This window comes from Camelus ferus, chromosome X, assembly GCF_009834535.1.
Source record: "Camelus ferus isolate YT-003-E chromosome X, BCGSAC_Cfer_1.0, whole genome shotgun sequence".
Lineage (NCBI taxonomy): Eukaryota > Metazoa > Chordata > Mammalia > Artiodactyla > Camelidae > Camelus > Camelus ferus.
The window spans coordinates 32,892,508-32,909,205 of NC_045732.1; the positions used below are offsets into that span (position 1 = coordinate 32,892,508).

The 16,698-nt window shown below is 37.8% G+C and overlaps 1 protein-coding gene across 1 annotated transcript in view; it reads left to right on the forward strand.

Annotated features, from left to right (window-relative positions):
- Window positions 1-16,698, forward strand: part of CFAP47 (cilia and flagella associated protein 47) — a 359,639-nt gene that overhangs the window by 222,674 nt on the left and 120,267 nt on the right. The window lies entirely within an intron of this gene.

Below are 16,698 nucleotides of genomic sequence, written 5' to 3' on the forward strand. Positions count from 1 at the left end.
CATTATTGGTTTCCACTCTTCTGTGACTCATTCTTTCATTCCATCTTGTGACTCAGGGTATTACTTTTTCAGATAACTAACCAGTTAGATGTAGTGAAAGTGATTGTAACATAGAGAAATATGGCTAATCACATGAGAAGTTAGCCCAAAATTTGACTTCAGTAATACTGTTTTAATAAAGAGGATATCACCTCTGATTTTCAATTTCAGATGGTCTACCAATTATGAGTAACCAGATTGACATACCATATGTGTACAGTTGTCAGCCCTTTTCATAACTCTCAGCCATTAATATTTTAAATCAATTGTTTTTACCACATAATACCTGATTGAAAATGATACATAGTCTTCCCCTGTTCGATCAATTTTTTTTCTAATACTTGAAGGTTCTTGAATAATAGTCACTCTTTCTATTTTTCAGAAAAAACAAAGGTACGGTTTTTTTAAATGAATTCATTTTATACTTTCATGTATGGTGGTTCAAAAAGGGATTTTCATTAAGGTGTGTTAAATTTCATGCAGAGGACTTTAGTAGTGAAATTTAGAAATCAGGCAGAGTAATTAGATAAGTTAACCATACTAGATAGTTTAGAAAAATCTGATTTTGCTTGTCACTGCTATATCATTTTGTTTGTTTTGGTGAACAAAACATAAAACTTTTTTGCATTTTTAAAAAGTGAATGTCAGAAAAATAATGTCTGGAATGGAATTTTGTCTTAAAGTTTGTGGGCAGTTGTAGTACTTACTTGAATGCAATGGATGCTAACTTGTGGCACATTCCAGTGTAACATACACGTAGGTGTAATAAAGCATAAAGGAAGTATTTGAAGTCAGCTTCTTTTAAGCATTGTGTCTATGATTGTTTACCATTCCTTTGTTTAGTACATTTCTTCATTTTACTATTAAACATAGAGTCTTAGAGACTTTTATTTTGTCTTTTATGCTTCAAACATTTTTTTTGATCTTTGTCTTTTGTGTTTTAATAAGTAAAGTATCATGACAGATACTATGATGATAGTTCTTCTGGAAGAAAATAATAATCCTGTCTTTCCTCAGAGAGGTGCCCCTGACCACCTCTGGAATGTGGAGGGCTTCCCCCGGTGCACCTCACCATCTCACTTACTATAGAACCATCTGTGGATCAACCATTAGGAAAATGGGGGTCTGGTGATGGAGTAGAAAAGGGAGTGATGTTAGTTTCAGTAGTTGGTAGGTGAGTAGACACTTAAAAGATAAAACCATGAATACCTTGTCTATAAATTTCAAGGTCTGACCATTAGTATTTATGTTTTAGTGATAACTCTCCTTTCTGTCATTTTTTTTTATCCTAATCTGAGTCATTGATATGTGTCATTGTTGGAGAATGTGTTCAAGGGCAGTAACAGTCCTGTGCTCCCCTCTCCTGATCATGCTTCAGGGCGCAGAGCTAATGATTACAGTATTGTCCTCAATTCACAAAGCTGTCTAATGGCAGTGCTCACAGATTCCTTGGCTGAGTCAGAGAATTGGATCATGTGCTCTTGTAATCTGGCCTCAGTCCGGGCAGCCTCAATGGTGGGCAAACGATGGCACTGCTGAGAATGTTCACTCCCATCTCTTTCCATTTCAGGGTAACTCTTTTCCACGTCTTTTCTTTGCCTCGCCTGTGGGGGATTATAACTTGATTGGAACACTGAATTTCTCCCTTCTGTATCAACTCCCTTTTACAAATATCACATTGTTCTTTTCATTTTATTTCAAGCCAGCAACCTTGGTGTTTCTCAGAAAAAAAATGATTTTAGACTTGCAGTTAATATTGTGATTTTTGAGGTGGATGTTATACAATAATATATAAATCTTTACCAAAATATTTGAGCCATAATGATGTGATTCCCACAAATCTCAAGATAATGGGAAAGAAAGAACTAGAAATGCTTATTGGATAAGTTAGGGAAGGATTTCTGTAGAGGAATGATTACTTGTTTTGACTTGGCATACTACCTGTTATCTCACATATAAAAATAATTTAATTAATAATTTCTATATCTGTATCTAAGTTGTGTTGCTTTTCATTTAATTATTTGTCCTACAAATATATCATTAGTTGTAATATTTCTACCTCTTCCATTTGTTACTCCAAAAGGTAAAGACCCCAGTTCTTGTTACACCCAATAGATAAGTTTACAGTCGAGAGATAATGTGTTTGTTGTGTAGTGAAAGATTTTAAAAGATTTATTTAAAAAAGGAAAAGTACACCTCCAAGAACAGGAGGCAGGCTGATCCAAGGGAGGAAAAGTGGCATTTTTTTTATCTCCTCTTCTTCTTATACCCTTGCTTAGTGGTGGTCTCTTGATTGATTCACAGCTCTTATCCCTGGAGTGCTTAGTCATGTTTGGGCCCTTTGTGCATGTCCCTACCAACATGGTGTATACAGAAAAACCCATGGCAGGGGGGGCGGGGAGCAGCTGAACTGAAATGTTAATTACAATACAATGAACATTGGGTCATGTCTGGTTAAGTCCTTTCTGCTACTGTGCAGTCATGGCTGTCGGGTTCTAACTGGTTTCTTGCTGGCATTCATTAAGAAGAAATAAAGTCCTTTTATGCTGGAGGCGGGCATAATGCCATCTTCTGGACCATCCTCCCTCTTCTCCACCTATCTGTCCAGTGCCCCCACTTATCTAACTATCTAACACATTCATCAGGTTTTCTTACTTTTTAAAACTTACTTTTGTTAGAAATTTTATTATATTTTATTGAAGATTAAAAATGGTTTCATTCATTCATTTGGATTTGTTTTTAAGGGATTCAAATGATAAAGAAATCAGACTAAGTTCTCCTCAGAAAGCTTATAGACTCCTGTAAGTTATAGCAGTGGGTTCATAATAACCCTGATACACAGTTCAAACTGTGTGCCTCTCTGTTACGTGGAAACTTGGCTGACCTCTTGGTAGGTGTCTTGCCAAAAGACACAACCAAGCCAAAGATCAGGAGAAGGAAGTGATGCAGGAAAAACAGATGTGGGGTGTGAGGAGGGCCGTGTCTTGGGATGTGCCCCCCAAGTGTGGGTCCATGGCTTCACACAGGAAAGAATTCAAGTGTGAGCCACCGTTGAGTAAAGGTAGATTTATTTAGAGAGATACATACTGCATAGAGTGCAAGGCAAGAGAAAGACAAGGAAAGAGGTGTGAGTTGGGTGCTCAGGTTAAAGTAAAAGTAGATACACACTCCACAGACAGAGTCTCCAAAAAGAGGTAATGAAAAAAAAGGCCACTAGGCATGATGTTGCCAGTTTTTATGGGCTCAGGAGCTTCACATGTCTATAGGTGGAACCCTTCCACCTGCCCTGGGGAAGGGGCTGGGATTCCCAGGCATTGGGCAACTGCCCATTCTTTGGCCTTTTGCGGTTAGCCTTGGGACAGTCATGGCACCTGCGGGCATGTTATTTATCACGATGTTACAAAGAGCATATAATGAAGCTCAAGGTTTACTAGAAGTCAAACCTCCCACCAACTTAATCCTCAAGGCCAACTGGGAGTTGAATCTTCCACCATTTTGGTGTTAATTGCTGTCATTCCTTGAATAGCTGTGCCCTGCCCCCTTCCATCCTGTCTCAGAAGGATTTATTACTTGCACCAAGTTAGGAGAATACCAGGGATCTTTCCCAAAGCAGTGTCTCCCTGAACAACAAAATTGGGGAAGTTTTAAGCTAAGGGTTCCTACATACTCTTGAAGGAGCTTGAGCAGAGTACAGCCTTAGTTGATTGAAGTCATGAGGGTCAGAAAAGTTCAACATCATCATCCCTTAGGTTCCGTTTAATCTGGTGGTTGAGTGCCCGAGAGGGAATTTAAGTTCTAGAAAACAGTTTGAGAGAGTGCTTTAGGCTAGTCTTCACCATTGAAATAGAACTGGAAGTCTTTCTAACTGATTTGTTATCTTTGCTGTTGTTACTTCTCTTGCCTGATAACTTTGTCTTTTTGTTCTCTTAAGACCATCATTGCTGAGACTTGTTCAAGGGCAAGTATTATGGTTAGGCTTAGATCATACAGTGGCTTAAGCTAAAAAAAATGGCCCCTCTGATTTGCAAATACTAACTACTATTAATATAAAATTGATTAACAACAAGGTCCTACTGTATAGCACAGGAAACTATATTCAATATCTTGTAGTAACCTATAATGGAAAAGAATATGAAAAGTAATGTATGTATGTATTTGTATGACTGAAACATTATGCTGTACACCAGGAATTGAAATGTTGTAAAATTACACTTCAATTAAAAAAAAAAAAAAGGGGCTTCTTAGGTCAAGAAAGTCATTCCTGGTTCTCTTTCTTCGGGGATCCCTTACCCTGTCTGCTTACACTTTCATTGTGAAGGTAGCCATTCCCTCTGTACATGCCAGTTACTGAGTCAATACATTACCTCTGTTGCTCCTGCTAGTTTTGGTTAGGTTTCTGACACTTAAAAATGAAAAGTGATTTGAGAAATGAAGAATCCAAAGCCTATATTCTTTCCGCATTGCCACTAGTTGCCAAGCCTGGTTGTACGTCAGTGGCTCCTGGGTATCTTTTACAAAATACAGATTCCAGCCCCAAATCTAGACCTGCTGAGTCATTCCCAGGTTGGAAGAGGCCTAGGAATTTGTATTTAAACAGCTTCCCTCCAGATGACTGTCATTGTTAACCCAAATAGAGTTGGGGAACCACTGCTGCACAACATAATGCTACTGCTTTATAAGTGAAGAAAGTAAGACCCAGAAAATTTAAGTCCGTTCAGGAATCCATATGAGATTGTCACATCAAATCTCCTGAGTAAGCACTTAGGTCTACTAAATCTTTGTCTATTGCTGTTTCCATTATGCTGTGCTGTATAAAATAGTCATACTGCTCTTTATTCTTAGGTTAGTAATTGTCTTAGTTTGAGTACCCTAGAAAATGGTGTCTGAGGCAAGAATTAAATACTGATGCTTCAGTTGGGAGGTGCTGTCTGGGAGGAAGAAATTTTCCTCTACCCTTCTAGGTTCTTCTGGCTGGTCTAAGAATTAAAATGACATGAAACAGATTAACAGGAGAAAAATCAAACCAAGTTTAATAACATGGAGACATGGGAGAGACTAATGAAAACTGAGTAACTTGCCAGAATGTCCAAAGCCCTTACCTTAAATAGCATCCTCAGCTAAACACGAAAGAGGATGTTGAGGGTGAGGAGAGTCAGTTATGGGAGGTGACCAGGAAAAGCCTAGTGAACAAGGGTGATTGTGATACAGAGTTAAGCCATTGCCTTCTCCACTGTTAATGAGTTTCTAGAGGTTTGGTCATCCTCCTATTGCTGGTACAAAGAGGAATTCACCTTTATACATGGAGATTTCCTTTACAGTGTAAATGTTTCCTACAAAAGGGCAGTCCCTACTTGGTTTTCAGAGTCATTCCCATGTCTGCTGTTTCTCAGAAAATAACCAGCTTAAAATAATTAATATGCCAAAGTGTCATATTTTAGGGGGGCAACATTCTGTTCCCCTGCAGTGCAGACTCAGGGCAATGAGCGTGAGAAAAAAGAGAAACAAGGAAGGGAAGAATGGGAAGCAAAACAATGAATGGTGCCTGGGCTGCTACCTCCATGTCCACTACTTACCTCCATGAAGAGAGACAACAGGTCACTCAGCAGGTGTCACTTTTGAAAAGCTGTATGACGAGAAAGTGCCCCTGAGTAGTCAGTGTGTGAGAGGAAGGAAAGGAGTTTTATCTACATGTTTACCTCTTATCTCCTGCTCCTGTCTGCCAGATTTTACTCCATGGGAGTTAATGGTCCTAGGTTTCAAGGAGACATCCCCTGGCCCTATGGAATGCCAGTTTCCATGCCCTACTGTGGCAAGTGGAGCCAGAAATTCTAAGATTGGGACTGGTCTACCTGTCTGTAGAGCTGCAGCCAAGAGGTTGGCTCCATTCATTCTGGAGGAAGTTACAGGTCATCCTTAGGCAAAGGTACATGGAGATGGGATGAATGGTTGAATTTGCTAGAGGTAGTGGAACGAAGGGAATCTCAGGAAGCACATTAAATATATCCCCTACAGCAACGTTGTCTTATTGTTAATATTTTTAAGTATTCTATCAGTTACACTGTCTGTCTGCAACTTTCAAAAAAGACACTGTGCAGTTTGATTCCCTTTCCCCTACCAGCTCTACTGACATGCTACAATCACAGGCCCTGAATCAAATCTCATCTTAGCCCTGGGATCTAGGGGAGCATCTCTGCTGACCACCAGTCTCCAGTGTCATCCCTCCTGTCTCATGAGTACTATTCATATTACCAAACTGAACTTGAGTCTGCTCGCCCACACAGTAAAGCCAAGCTACTGACACCAGGTTGTGGAGAAGGAAAGTACAGCGTTTACTGCAGGGTGCCGAGCGAGGAGTCTAGGAAGTTAATGCTCAAAAGCTCCAAACTCCGTGATGGGTTTTAGGGAAGGGGTTTTAAAGGCCAGGTGAGGGAGAGAGTCATATGGTACACGATCAGCTGGTACAAAGTTCTCTGACTTGTTAACAGTGGTTAACATCATCAAATCCTCAGGCTCCAGCTGGTCTGGGGACTATGAGCTCATGGTCATCATGCAGTTAACTTCCTCCATCTACTGGGGGTTTTAGTATCAGCAAAACAGCTCAGAAATGTGCATTAGACTTACCTTTGTCCTTCAGGGAGAAACTAAATATTCTGTGACCACTGTATATGTGATTTTTCATTTCACTTGTTACCAGTTTGCCTGACCCAATTTCTATCTTTGTTGCTGTTTCTGTATGTTCACATTCTTTCAATTATTAATTCTTGAGCCAGCCTTTTGTAACCCAGGGAAGGCCTAGGAGGCTAAAAGCTTTCTACAAACAAGAGGCAGGCTGAGGAAATTGGGAATGGGGTGGGTGAATCTGTCCTGAGAAGGCCCCATAGGGTCTTGCTTGGTTCCGGTTCCATTCTGACCCTAAATCTGGCAGCCATGGCTTCTCATTGATATGTTCTCATCCTTGTGATGCAAATCCCTCTTTCCATTGTGTTCTAATACCCAGGCCTAGGTTTCTACTTTATTTCTTAAAATACAGACATGTTGTTGCCAGACTCCCTCCATGGGTATAGTCCACTCTTCCTGCCATCCACCCTTGTTCTGACAGCCCCAAGACCCCTCAAACAAAAATCTTGCCACTGAACTTGGGATCCTGGGTCTTTCTTGACTGGATTGGCCGCTGACATCAACCTGACCTAGTTCCCCTTTTCTCTGGGCCACTTAACCTGATTATAATTTCACTTCCTCCTTTTGAAAATCCCACTCATCACTGTTATTTGACTAAAAAGCCTTTCTCATCTGGTTGTCTTCCCACACCCATCCTCCCATAGTCAGAGTTTACCACTTGTTTAGTTGCCGGTGTATGTCCTGTCCTAACTTTTGGGTTTTCTGCCAGCTCCAGGTTCTTTCTTTCTACTCTGCACCGTGCGATAATGAGACTTGGTTGTGTTTTATATTATGAAAGAAAATACACTTTAGAGAGGAGGGTAGAGCTCAGTGGTAGCGTACTTAGCATGCACAAGGTCCTGGGTTCAATCCCCAGTACCTCCATTAAAAAACAAATATATAGATACATAGTTTAACTCACATAGTTTGCATAACCAAGTCAAAATAATATAATATTCAAGACTGCGTATATTCTTTATCCTTACAGTTTTAATATAAGATGTTTTCAGTTCGATAGATGTCTTAAGTTGCCTTTTATTGTTTTATATCTGTGGACGTAAAGGCTGCAAGTAAGAAAAGAATGTGAACTTTTAAACAGTGTCTTATTCTTCCTACTAGGTGTTCAATAATGAACATATGCTATGCAACAAAACACTTAGGGAGGCATTTAATCAAAAATTGTATAAACCTTTTCCCCTGGTCTGAGTCCTAGAGAATGTGCTGTTTATTGGCTTGCTAACAGCTCATTCAGACTAATCTGCACACTTAGTAAATCAATCTACAAGAACTTAAAATTCAACTATGTTGAACACCTTTTATTTTTAATACAAGACAATTAGAGAAAGTTTATGGTTTTCAGAATTGAAAATGCAAAACACAAAGTTAATTTGCTATCGGCAGTCCCTTACTTCCTTCCTCATAGAGGGGTTAATTGGAAAGTGAAATCTTATTTCAGTTCTTTTCTTTTGGAAATTTTGTCCTCTGGGGGGGAAAAATGGGAAAAAGACAACTTCCTAGCTAAAACACTGGCAAAGTTACCATTCCATAATAGGCTCTCTCCTAATTTTCCATTAAATGATCCATGAAGACATACAGAAATTCAGAAAATCAGTAGCAATGGAAAGGAACGATAACAGCCAGCAATTTGCATAAATCCTATGAGGAATTCTCAGTAATTACTGAGCTGATGTGGCCTGATTGAAAAAACACTTTTAATAACCTCCATAGGCTGATGCTCAATTAAAACATAATTTAGGTATGAAGAGGAAGCTATCTAGCCCCATGATCTGCCTTTTCCTCAGAAATTTATTATTTGCACCTACTAGAAAACTAGGAAGCTGCCTCCCAGTTGCATACCTCCTGATACATAGTAGGTGTTTTAAAATATTTTTCTGGTAAATGTGTATGAGATACTTTCCAAGGTGTCTTTCTATGGACACTTTTTTATTTGCACTTCTGTTAAGAAAACATACCCCACTGGACTTAAAATTACTATAACTGTAAGGGAAAATGTGGAAGAACATCATTGTTTCATAAGGATGTGTAGAATCCAGTATGCAGATCTGGTAATGGTGACAGAGATGGGAAAAGTCCAAGTGATTTGTGGTGCATGTTATTGGTGGGATTAAAGTTTATCCATTGACGAGAAGATAATGAGATTTCCTAAAATGTAAATTTCCCCCTAGATTATTGGAAAACTTCCAGTGAATGTTAGAATATAGCCTCCCTATATCTAATAGACAGATGCTTGTTTGATAAGGGAATTGGCTCAAGGGTATGCACTGAGCTACCTCATTATTTAGATCTAAGAGATCATTGCAAAATGAAAGGGGAGTGAGACCCTATACAAGTGAGCACTTAGGAAAGATAACCCTCTGCTATTTATAGAAGCAAGTGAAAAAAGAAAAAACATCTTTTTTTAAATGCTAGAAGTTAAGAGGGCCACCAAAATTTGCACTTCAATGGGTTATCATGAAACAATAGAATGGCAAAGACTAGAGAAGTTCTGAAAAGCAACAAGAGAAAAAGACACATTATTTTCAAAGGAACAAAAATTACACTGAAGGTGGAATTACCAACAGGAACAATAGAAGCCAGAAGACAATGGTATTACAATACTGACACAAATTAACTGTCAGCCTAGAATTTTAAATCCCAGTAAACTATCAGTCAAAGAGATAAAAATATTTTCACTTCAGTAATGAAATTGGGACAATTTAAAACTCACAGACGTTTGCTAAAAGAACAAAGGAGGATCTACTTATGGATGAAGGAAATTGAGTTCAGAAGAAAAAATTGGGATCCAAGAGCAGTGGTTAATAAAATAATAAGTGGGTAACTCGCAATGAACGTTAACTATGGAATTAATAACACATAATTCAGGAGATATAAAAACAAAGTGAACTCAGTTACTGGACAATAATTGTATAAGGAGGGAGTTATTGCCATTATAGACATGTAAGTTTTTTGTATTTTGGAGAATAGGTTTGAACTATTTTAAGACTTTTTATTTAACATACGAATGTTGAAAATTTGGGACAACCAAAATATATTGAACATATAATCTCTAAACCAGAGGAATGTGTTGAAGGAAATAAAGAAAACTTGCAGAGTCCAATAGAATACAAGAACAGTGAAGAACTAAAGAAAAGACATAGTAAAAAGAGGACAAAATGAGGTATTAAACACAAATATATCATTAATCACAATAAATATAAACAAACTAAGCCAAAAAGTTGGTATTTACACCATGTAAAGTGAAATACAGCTTTATGCAATTTACAAAATTACGTGGTAAAGTATCCAGAAACTTATGCTGGGTACTGACTAATCAAAAAATAGCTAGCACAAGTATAGAATAAGTAGCCTGTAAAGCAAATAAATGTATTACTTTAAAAAGGAGTTATCCAGTGCAGAGAAAAAGTTTGAACTTATTTCCACTTAATCGCATAATCTCAAAATGCACAAAACAAAAATTGGCAGATATGGAAGGAAAATGAACAAATCCACAATTAAAGTGAGAGATTTTATTCTGCGTCTCTCAATAATTGACAGATCAAGCCAGCAAAGCATTAGTAAGGCCCTACGAGACTTGACCAGATAAGTTTAGCTATTCCTAAACCTATTAAGCCCAGCTTGACTGTGCTGGAAATAATTGGAAATTCCTCCCATTTACTTATTACAGCATGTTGATATCTCTCTGTGGTCTTTTTCCTGTGCTTTAGGGAACCTGGGGGATGTATACGTACTGCCTTTCAGCAACATATGCTAGGGAACTGCACACCAGTCGTTTCTGCTTGCAGATACTTAAAAAGTTCATGGGGAGGCAAACCCGGTATTCTCAGCCTTTTGGAGTTGGTTAGCAAAGAAGGTCACATGCCAGTCTCTTAGCATCCCCCAGACTTTCTTTTTCCTTCCTCAGTTCTACATTTCCTCTCTCCTTTATTTATATCCCCTTTCCTTCTTCCTTTCTTCTTTTTTTCCTTTTTCCATTTTTCTCTCTCTTCCTAGCTCTCTCTTTCTTTTCTCCCTTAAATATTATATTGTTTTAGCTCTTCCTGGTGATAGAAAAGCCAAAGTAGTTCAGCCAGCCTCTTTTGAAGTGCTAAGACCCATTTTAACCAATATTTCAAAAATTGAATTTGTCAGTAATTAGTATGGGTCTTTATCATTTTAAATTATTGTTATTTTATTCAAAAGTAGAATAAATTTGACAATTTTAGTAGCTCAGCCATTGAAGAAAATAGTTTTTACCTGAGTGGATGATACTAATGAAAAAATTTTACGAAATAAATCAAGCACACCCTAAAATTTGGAATTGGTAAACTTTATTCTTTTTTTATATGAAATCTATTGGCACACTTCTTGTTTTCGATATTAAATGAGTAAACTCAGTTAAGAGAAATCATTAGCACACAGTGAACTACTTACTTTGCCAGGGAATTTGTGAGGCAGATGCTCATATGCTAAAAAGAACATAGTGAAGTAACTAAAATGGGTCAAATTCCAATTATCATGTGATTTGGTCCTTTATGTTGGGGAACACTTGGTAGCGGGCAGGTGACATGGGTTGGTAAAAAGAATTTACCAAACGCAAGGGAAAGTTTAAGAATAAAGGAAAGTTTAATAGGTTTGCTGCTATAGGCAACAGTGGGCCACACAGACAAGAGGTGCCTGTGTGTCCACCGAGTGTGAACATGCAGGGTCTTTTAATGGGGACGGGGCTGTGAACACAAAGGGACAGGGGAACAGATTTTTGATTGGCTATAAGTGAGATAAGGGGCTCTGGTATATGGGAGGATAGTGGATTTATGACTCCAATAAGACGGAGATGTAGGCTGACACAAGCAAGGTAGTAGAATTTATGACTCTGATAAGGAGGAGACATGGACTGAGACAAGTCAGCCTGAGCTACAGTGAGGCTAGCCATTTCCCGGGGCTGTTAATTGTGCTATGGCAAACACACGTTATCAGGAGTTTATCTTCTGAAGAGGATCAGGCTGATGCCTAAGGGCTGGAAGTTTGGGGGCCTCAGGTCCTCGGCAGGCACCAGTTGGCACTGTACTTTACTTGCGCAATAGGGAGAAAATCTACACTGAAACTTTCCAGTAGTAGATGGAAGTGGGATTAGCATATAGGCCTAAAAATTATCTGAAAATATAATTACTCATACATTAATTTACAACTAGTAAATATCTATTATAAATTCATTTTATAAATGAATTCATATCATAAATATGGTTATTTATTCTCTTGATACTTCATTTTCTGAATTAAGAATTTCTGACTGTTATTTGCTAATGATATACCTAAATAAAAAGCTATAGGAGATAAAACCAGTTTACTCTATTCCTTAATCTCATCCACATTTCTGATGTACTTTCATATGATCATGGAATGTTAAGGCAGGAAAAACTTAAGAGATCACTTAATCAAATTATATTCTGTAGAGCCCTAACATTCTTCTAAAGTGCTTTAATTTGTCTGTAGGGGGGTCTGTGGAAGTGTGGGGGAGCTTCTTGCTTCTAACTTCAACAGGTTCGACTTTAGATTAATTAGTTTTATATATTGAGATTCTGTCTTGGGTATTATTAAGACCCAGTACCCCCAAGCCAAAAAATAAAATGTTTGAAAGCTACTCATCAAATCTCACTCCTTAATTTAAACAGACTAAGAACTTGAGTTCTAAAACAAACTTTTAAGTTGTTTGCCAAAGATCACACCATATAGAAAAGGAACTAAAACTAGAAAACAGAATTTTTAACTCTCAGTTTATTGTACCTTTCACCTCACCAGTTTTATACATGCATCTTACTTTGCAATTAAGACATGGTAGATTGTTTCAGTAAAAGCCCAGGTGGATCATATCTGCCTGTACACCTTTTATGTTGTCTCTGCACCCTTGTCTTGGCCATGGGACTTGCCTTGGCCAATGGATTATTAAGGAATATGAAAGAAGCAGATATATGATAACCATTTGTACATAGAGCTCTCATTCTTTTGCTACTGGTAATTCTTGTGTATTATATGAAAAGTATTGTGCTCATCTCATAGAAGGTTAGAGATCTCATGGAAAGAATTCCCAGTTGAGGTCCCAATTCATGAGTGAGCCCAGCCAATACCACATAAAGCAAATAAGCATTACCAGATGAGGTCAAGCCACAAAATCATGAGCAAATAAATGGTCGTTTCTTTAAACCACTAAGTTTTGTGGTAGGTTGTGTTGTGAAAGCTGACCAAAACAGCAGTATTGACTTACTGTCCCAACCATGACCTATTCTAGGATCTGAAATTGCACATTTTTATAGGTTATTTCAAAAACTGTAGATCACACTGACTTCTTCCAGTAGCTAATGTTAGGCAAAATTAAGTATTTTGTCATTGAATTCTTTATGTTCCTTTATTTTCTTTAGTAACTGTAATCTGTTAAATTTAGGTATATTTGGTGATCTTTAATTACAAAGCGCTAGCAACTCCTGCAGTTACCAGGATCAACTGTAAAGAAAAGGCCCCAAGTTAGCTATGTCTAGTAGAGTAAGGATGGAATGGACAAGTCCAGATTGTCCCTAACATTTGTAGTGCCCAAGCCAACAGTACAGATGGAAGCCCATATACCATATGCCTAAATTTTAAAATTGGTAAATCAAACTAACAAATTTTTCAATAGAATATAGTCTGTTATTCCACCTTGGCTAATACAGCTTTATATCAACCTAGAAGACTAAGTTTGAATTTAGAATTCTTGGCCTCCTCAGAGATTTGCACTAGACTATGACAACCCAGGATAGCTGGGCCTCGGCCATGTGCCCACCCTATTCTCTTCCTCCCTTGAGCTCTAACGTGTACCGTAAGGGGTCTCCTGTACAAATTGGTGAGTACCTCAGGCCCCATAATCTTGATCTACATCTTCCCCTGAATTAGGCACCTCTTCAGTTATTCTTTAATTCTAGGAGTCTTCCAACAGGAGGACTGACATGAGGAAGAGTCCTGTGCAGGCAATGGAAAGGGACTCAAAGCACTTTGGATTGTGAATAGTGGCATCCCATGAACTTGGAACATGGATCGGGGCTGGGCTCCATGAAGGCCTGTCCCATTGGGCCTGCTTGCTCATTGCACATGGAGAGAGTGCCAGAGGAGATTCAGAGTAAGGCTCTAGGAAGCATGAGGCCCATGACAAGAAGCTCTTTTTCCTTAGTCTAAGGGTATGTGTTAGACTGGGGCTCCCCAACGGCAGACCCTGAGATCAGATCTTGAGAGCCAGTAGTTTGAGAGGTGATCTCAGGAAGTGTACGCAGGAGTGTGAGTAAGAGTCAGCAAAGAGAAGCCAGTTCAGGGAGTGTTAACGAGCAGTTGCCACCGTGAGTGCTTCGGGCGCACTTGCACTGGGTATCTCTACAAGTTGGTGTAGAATTCACCTCAGTGTTATTCCAACCAAAGAGCAAAAAAGGCTGGGTTATTTTTCCACCACGTTGATACATTATTTGTTGAGGACTACAGTTGCAGGCGTTAACTGTCACTCCTTGCCTGATCGTGCAGGGAGCTAAGCACCCTCCTAAGACCAGAGAAAGCCCTCGAGGAGAAAGGAGCTGTTTTCCATAAAGCCATTGGCCTGCAGGGAGGATTTTAATGCTAAGGGGACCTGGCAGGGCATGGACGACATCTGCTATAGTGCAGAATTGGAAAGGACTTTGAGAAAACATGTCCTTAAAAGAGAATGATGTTATGGTCACCCAGTGTGGCCAGGAAAATTTCCAAGTTTATAAATATGAAGCTAGTCTCTACCTCTGCTATTTTACATCTAAGGAGATGCAGATACTGACTGATGACTGCCTTAATCTAGAATTAGCTTCTTGTTATTAAAGTATCGTATAATTCAGAATTATATGATTATACTCTTACTTACTTACATTCCTAGCATGAAGTAATTAAATTATTTCAGATGTTTAAGAAAAATGAACAAATATTGTTTTAGCAATACATCTTCAAAAATAAAACCATTATTTTCATGAATCTCACTCTTAGGATGATTTATTTTTGAACTTGGAAGGGAGGGAGCTAGCACTGTGTATTCCTTAGGGTCTTGGCTCATGAACATTTCATGAGTTGGAAAGTGGACACTTAAGACTGTCCTTGGCTTTCACTTTCGGACTCCGCATCCTTAGAAAATGAGTATTTTTAAGGAAAAGAAAATGGTGTATAATGTAAAGCTTTTTGTAGAAGCTTTATACATGAGCTCATGCATTTCAATTATTGTTTACTATTAAATGGCTGATTATTCTTTATCTTTGATGAAAATAATAATTACTGCTGAGTTGCTTAAATCTCTTATTCTAAGCAGTTTAATTTTATTTAAATTACCTAATCTAAATATTTTTATTTCAGTCTGTTCATGCAAGAGAAAAATGGGGTTTCTTCCTTTCTGATACTAAAGCAACAAATTTTAATCAAATAATTATCTCACCTGGTTTATTCTAACAGTGTTGCCACAACTCAGATACTACACTCAGAATGAAAGTTATCAGTGAACAGCAGAGGCTAAAATGTGCCTTGAGTCCTTTTGACGAGAAAAAAATTTATTCTAAAATTAGATTTGTACTTGAATAAGGTAGAATAAAAATCACATTCTTATGTGCCTTTGTTTCCTCCTTAGACGAGGTGAGAATCTTCGATTTTGGTTAGCTGTAATACAGATTTCAAATGTGATCCACAGTCAATGTTTTTTAATATACAATGTATAGCATTGTACAGAACATAATATATGACACATAGCAATATACAACACAAAATATATTCTATGTAATATATAATGAATATTTTTTATATTATATGCCACAGAATATATAACTTATAACATACATATACAGATCCTCAATTTGTTTTCAAAATGATTTAAAGCAGTTAATGTTCTTGCAGAAATGACTGGTTTTCTTGGCATATAGACTTCAGTGTATTTGAAAACAGGTTTGCCATTTTTACCATTTGAGGTGTTCAATGTAAGTGAATTAAAATTATAGCCAGTTAATGTAATACTTGTCTGATTCATTGGTTGATAAGCTTGATTTGTTTTCCTGACTTCAGAGAATTTCCTTGCACAGAATTAGATTTCTAAGAAACTTTTATCACTTGTTTCTCACCTATTACCCAAATACATTAGCTTTAGCAGTGAAATTTTTATTACATTCTTATACTGCATCCTCCTTTAGGGTTGAGAGTGTTTTATAACTTTTTCATTTCATGGAAAAAAGAAAATGGTGACCTTCAGAGAAAAAGTAGTGTTCCTTGGAAAGGAAGGACCAGCATGGATAGCCTGCCCACCATAAGAAATGATATTAGCTATTAATTATGCTAAATGGTATAACAAAGTGATAGGAGAAATACTCATTGGACATGCCTCTTTGGCTTCCCTTGGTTATTAACTATGAAAAAAGTATTTCTATATGCTGGTCAAGTTGCAAATTATTTTGATTTCTATGGGACAGAGCATCCATAAGTCATAGAAAGGTGGCAGATTAATAATGCTTACCAAATATTCCATATATCTCTCAGTTCTCAGCCCCTGCAGGCTAAGCTAGAACTATGTGGTTTGTTCTGCCTAGTTAAATGGAGTATGTATTGCTTTTGGGCTGAGCACTGGAAATCCTTGAGGAAACTTCCAGCCATTCTTCTTCCCCAAACCTGTCAACAAAGGAGGAGAGATGTTCCTGGTAGTACAGCTGAAAGGTTGTGGTATCTTTCACAGCGTGGGTCCCTCGTTGGCTTTAGGGAGCACACCTTCCTGTGACCTATGCAGGATATATTCTGTCATTGATTTAAAAAATAATAATAAACTTGCTTGTAATGCCCAGGAGATTTAGGGATAGTGTGTTATCTTGTTATAACCAAGTCTCTTCTAGATTATATAATACAATTAAATACAATGATATTAAATATTGCTTTACTTCAAAATGAATGTTAGGAATTATACAATTAAACGTGATTAAACCATTTTTTAATTGTTCTGAT